This window comes from Scardinius erythrophthalmus (assembly GCF_964197995.2).
Source record: "Scardinius erythrophthalmus genome assembly, chromosome: 4".
NCBI classification, from domain to species: domain Eukaryota; kingdom Metazoa; phylum Chordata; class Actinopteri; order Cypriniformes; family Leuciscidae; genus Scardinius; species Scardinius erythrophthalmus.
In genome coordinates this window covers 30,348,061-30,354,132 of record NC_138224.1, presented here as the reverse complement: position 1 = coordinate 30,354,132, position 6,072 = coordinate 30,348,061, and the positions used below count along the sequence as shown (strand labels likewise).

Genomic DNA, 6,072 nt, shown 5'->3' with positions numbered 1-6,072 from the left:
GATGTGGCCCATGCCATTTTTGAGATTTGGCCCAGGTGTGGCCCATGTCATTTGAGATTTGGCCCAGGTGTGGCCCATGTCATTTCTGAGATCTGGCCCGGTTGTGGCCCATGCCATTTCTGAGGTCTGGCCCGGTTGTGGCCCATGCCATTTCTGAGATGTGGCCCACGTCTGGCCCGGTTGTGGCCCATGCCATTTCTGAGATGTGGCCCACGTCTGGCCCGGTTATGGCTGACTTCTAGCTGCCACACTCAGGTTGAGTCATCGCCGTCATTCCATGCGGTATGTGGGCCAGAAGAATTTGGAAAATGTGGGCCACAACTGGGCCAGATGTCATTTGCTATCTGGGGCGGGTCTTTCTGCCTCCTGGATGCGTGCGCAAGCAGTGATGACGTCGCCGAGAAATCCATGTATTCCGTCCTCCACGCGGTGCCAACTCACACCAGTGCTGCGTTCCAGTCCACTTTTAGACACACACTTACGAACTTCCCTAAGCACTTCCCCTCGGGGGAATCCCTGCCGCCATTTTGAAGTGCGTTCCACTTCGTGAAGTAGACGAGGGAAGTTTAGATCTGGACAGACCCTCGTTCCCTCGATTTTGACCGAGGGAGCGAGTCTACTTCATATGTACACTTCAGGCACCTATATGTCCCACAATGCAGTACGATTGTGACGTCACCACAGATCTTGTCTAATCACCATGTAGGATTATCCTTGAACAGTCCATGTCATATGAAACCAACACCACATTCCACAGTTCGGAACGATTCCCTAGTGAACCATAAGTCATAAAACACAGTCACGGTGCCGAGATGGCTAAAGGAGATGTCACCCCCCTTCCCCTTTTTGTGCGTGTCTAATCTCAAACCAGCGATGCCAGGACAGCAGGAAAAGATTCCTTTGTTCCCCAAACTTACGACCAAATGGCCAAGAAACCCTGTGGTGACCCCAATGCATAAATCCACAGCCTTATCAGGAAACGAAGGATGCTAAAGCATTCTTATGGCCCAGAATCACCAGAAACCCTCAACCAGGGGACACCCCCCTTTCTGCAGTTGTAAATTCCAGGGACTTTTTGTCTCCAAAACCAATAGACTGAAATTAACCCACTTGTGGTTTAATACAAACAACGGTCTCAAAATTGCTTCCAATAAGCTGAACTGATCACCAGTATTTACCTCACATATATCTTAAGTATCATGTATATTTTATGTAACCTGTGGAGTTCTTTCTGTGTGTTTAACTTTCATTACAGCCTATTTGTAAGGTTTTCTACCTCATCTATAGGAACTAATCACCAGAAGTTGCCTCATACATGTGTATTCTCTGTAGTCTGTATGACAATATCTGATTGGCTGTCGCACTAGGAAGGACGGGTCAGATGGACACGCTTATAACCCAATGACAAGCAGCTATGAGTTGCTTTTTGCCTTGCTTTTTGCCTTGCTTTTTGCCCGCCTTGTGCCTCGCTTTTGCAGTGACTTTTGCTCTCGCTGACCTTTCCATCGTCCAGCGTGTATGCTTACATACTCTTCAAACCACCAAGAGCTCACGCAAAACTCATCAACTCTTCCGTAAGATCCTTCGCTGAACTTCGTCAAAGAAACCCCTCTCAGAGTCGCTCCAGACTCAGAGGAAACTCCGTTGCATAGCAACCCGCAATCCAGGAAATCCCGCGAACGAAGCGCCACCCGGCAAAGCCAACCAACCACTCACCATCGAGTGCTGTCCCTCAGAACGCATCATCGACCGACTGCCAGCCAATCAGCGCCGAAGAGATTCCCTCTCCAGCAACTTCGTCACAGGGAACGCACGCGCTCAGGAGCATCTAAACGCAAGTACACAATTCTCCTAATTCTGGCTGAAGTGAACTGGTGCAAATCTTATTAAGAAAACGAACTAAGATTAAAGTGCTAGTAGTTTGATTCTCTCAGGTTGTGGTCAAGAAATAGTGTCTAACGCTAGACATTTGGGACTCCATTCACACTCCGTTAATAACATCACTCTCTGTCACTGTTTGAATGAATGTTTGTGTGTTTTCGTGTTAGTTTAGTTTGTGTGTATTAGAGTAGTTCAATAAAGTCTTGGTTGATTTTACATACAAGCGTCTTGTGCTGTGTGCTTACAAGTTACTGCCTTAAACTAAAAAGATTTTGCTACCTTGCTCATATTAATCAGTTATCATAACTTTGATATTATTACCGTAGGCCACGGGATAATATTCTGTCCAGAATTGATAAATACCCTAATCTCAATTTATCGGTGGACGAATAGTTGATAAAGTGTTAAATATTAATTCTGAATAATTTGCATAATAATTCGGTTCTTCCCTGTAATTCAATCCCCTTTGAGTTATATTGATCTTAATTCCCTTATTAATCTTACAACCACCACAACAAACAACTCTATATTAATTCTATTTTTTTTTTTATTATTATTGAAAACAACCCAAACACATATACATTTGAATGCTGCATTAAACAAATTCTTAAAGGGAAAACAAATGTAAATAATAAATCAACTACATGATTCCAAGTGATCAAGGGCTTAGGACGTTCCAATTCAGCCCGCCGCAGTTTCCGCCAGTAGTGGGCACTCGCGAGTCGCAATGACGTACATCCGAGCGAACGAGACAGAGGGAAGTTAGCAAGTGAAGGGCATGACATTAGACTTGTTTGAGATGAGCAAAATCTGCGCAGAACCGATCACCGGTGATCAGCGCGAGATGCATGCCGGTTAGAAATGTGTCCGAGTGCGGTCCACCTTGCTCTGATGTCATGTTGACGTATGTCAAAAATCTCTCGCGAGCGCAAGGCACACCTGTCGGATTCTGCAGTCGAGCGCAGTTGCTCTCCACCGACTGCGCTGATCAAAAGCATGATGGGAAACGACTTGCTGACGACACAGCTTAATGCTCATTGGTTTAAACAACCGTGTATTGTTCTCTTTTAAAATGTTTGATTTTAAAACTCTGATATCATGTTTTATGTGTATACGTTATGTGTGAATATTCCCAAACTATCTAACAGTGCGATCTCTATGGGTTATGCAATGTAATTTTTATTAAAAAAATAAATAAAAATAAAAAAACATGTCTGTAAAGAAAAAAAGACTGATAAACATGTATTTGGAATGGAATTAAATAAGTAGGCTACTTTGGGTGTCTTGTTCATTATATTTATTTTCATATAAAAGCAACAGAACTTAATATAAGCTAATATAATATAATTTAATATAAGCTCCGGTAGCCGTGTGTGTCGCAGCCGTAATGCGCCGCAGACGTGTGTGGTGTAAATGAGAGGTTAGTCTGTTATGAGCAGAGATGGAGAGGAGGAGCGCTAGAGTAAAACCCTGCCCTCTGGTCAATAGGCTTGTTTGAGATGAGCAAAATCTGCGCAGAATCGATCACCGGTGATCAGCGCGAGATGCATGCCGGTTAGAAATGTGTCCGAGTGCGGTCCGCCTGGCTCTGATGTCATGCTGACGTATGTCAAAAATCTCTCGCGAGCGCAAGGCTATGGCAAGCCAAGAGGCTCAGAAATACGCCATAGATTAATCGCGTTTAAAGCCAAACGCCGTCAAATACGGCGTTTTAAACAGTATTGGACGCCGTAAAATACGCCGTTGTAATTACAAACGCCGTAAAAGACGCGCGAAATACGTCAATGACGCCGTATTTGACGGCGTTTTAGTGTACATGGAAAAGCGCCGCGTTTTACGCCGTTCATCTTGCCATATGACGCCGTAAAAAACGCCGTTTTGGTTGCACAGAGCGCGCGTTATTTTACGGCGTTTTGCTTATAGTATAATGAGACACGCCCACTGATTTCCACAGCCACTAAGTTTGAACTGGTCTCTCCCAATCAATGATGAATTGAGTCAGACCAGACCAATTCAGCACGGATCATTATAGCCAAGGATCATTCGAATCTGTGAATGTTTTTGTGTGTGTGGCCTATACCTACACTCACAATAAAAACAAAACGTATAATGAAGAAAACAAACAGCTTTCCTTTCCGTGAATTTGCTTCTCAAAAGCGATAATTTTGACCATGAACAGAAAGAAATTTCGTGTAGCCTTTTTTTCCACAGAAGTGCTACAGGTGCATATACGATGATCTTTATGCAGCTATTATGCTGCTAAAACTAAGCCCCTGGGGGAAAAAAAAATGTTGTTTGTTTTTAGGTCACAGACGATTTTAATTTAACACAGCACAGCCTATCTTGTCGGTTGAAAAAAACCCGATTTTTTAAATAAAAGTAAACAACCTTTATTTCAGGTTTACGTTATAGGTTATTCAGTTAACCCTGCTGGGCATCAACAGAACTGTAGCCTACATTTTGTTCTCTTAAGACAAATCTTTACAAATATTCACGAATTAGCCCATACGGAGTCTCATCCAGCCCAATAAACTTACAGCTTTTGTTGTATAAGAAGAATAATGACTCAAATGTTGGGAAAGTAGGCAAATAACAATGTTATTTTTTTATTTTTTATTTATTTGCTCCCTTTTATCCTTCTAAAATTACGGTAATTCTTTCAAAATTCGAATAAAAAGACAAATGGCTACTGAACCAAACCTCTCGAACCTCGGTGGGCTTTTTCCCCACAAGTTTATTTATAGGCTATGAACTGACGATCGAAAAGGGCAAAATATTTTAATCTTCATATTACAAAATATAGGCCTATTGGAAATAACGAAATGTAATAAGGTAATAAGGTAGCCAAATAGGCTAAGTCAATACAGCCAAATATAGCCAAAAGTCCAGTCATTTTATGAAAAAAAAAGGTAAAACAAATTGCCATTAACAGAAGCAAACTCAACTGATTTTGTATCCTCAATATGTCCAGAGCAGGGGTCACCAACTTTATCGTGTGCGAGGGCTATACCTCAAGGGATAAAATAATCTAGAAAGGCACTTTTTTAATATTTATAGGCTATAACATGGTAGTGATTTTTTACTTTTAACTTTTTTTTCACCATCATATGCGAAAACTCTTGAAAAAATATGAAAATAGGCTATTGAATTATTTTTGTATTCTCTATAAACCTATTGTAGGCTACGTGTTATCAAAAACAGCCCAAACAATAGGCCTATAGTATGGCTAAATAAATAAACTGAAATAATTTCTAATAAAAAACATTACTGCATTTACATTTAATACATTTATACATGACTATATTAATATAACAGCATTTTTAATATGAACAATACAGGCAAAAAAAGTTTGTTTTTACTACAGTTAATTCATAAGTTGTGGAGTGAAATATCTTCTAACTGGTTTGTTCTTAAATGGAACAATGTTTCGCCTGTTTTTTTTTTTGTTTTTTTTGTCAATATCTTTGATAACCTAGTCATCTGTGGGTTTATAATAGAGATAGAGAATTCTGCGCTGAATTAAAATGTGTCTCGGTGGATGGCGCAGCTCTGTGTAATTCTTGTGTGATGCTCTCAGGATGCTCTGGCCGTGATCGCTGTTTTTTGGGTCAAGCTGATAATCAGTCCCGGCTCCAGGACCGGGGGGGGGGGGGGGGGGGGGGGGGGGGGGGGGGGGGGGGGGATGTGGATAAGACGTGCACGAAATGTGATTGGAAATATTTCGTGGGGATATCGCGGTGAAATGTGATTGTTGTCCATCATTCTGCGCAATTGTTGAACAAGAAAAGCGTCACGTCGCAACATTTGAAATATATGGCGTTTTAAACTATGAAGGCGAGCACTTTGAGCGAGAGTTATGTCGGTGGAGAAGTACTATCAAATCCCATTCAATTTTTCACTATAGAAAGTGAAACTAAAAACTGACCGATGAGAGCTGAATCTACTTAACATGTGCTGATAACGTATAGGCCTAACCCAATTTATTTTCTTAATATTTCTCTTGTGGCCCATGGTGAAAAAAATGAGAATTATTTCGTGTTAAACACGTTTGTTAAATGAGGACTAATCTTCATCGCTGCGCGTCGGTTATGCAGTGATGCGCTATGAGATTATTGCGGGGCTAATTAATTGTAATATTGATTTGATAATAAAAGTAGCCTAATAATTGTAACAGACCTTATGTTTGATTGT

At 41.3% G+C, this 6,072-nt stretch overlaps 1 long non-coding RNA gene across 1 annotated transcript in view; it reads left to right on the top strand.

Moving 5' to 3' along the window:
• Nucleotides 1-6,072, top strand: part of LOC308690179 — a 1,067,189-nt gene that overhangs the window by 62,336 nt on the left and 998,781 nt on the right. The window lies entirely within an intron of this gene.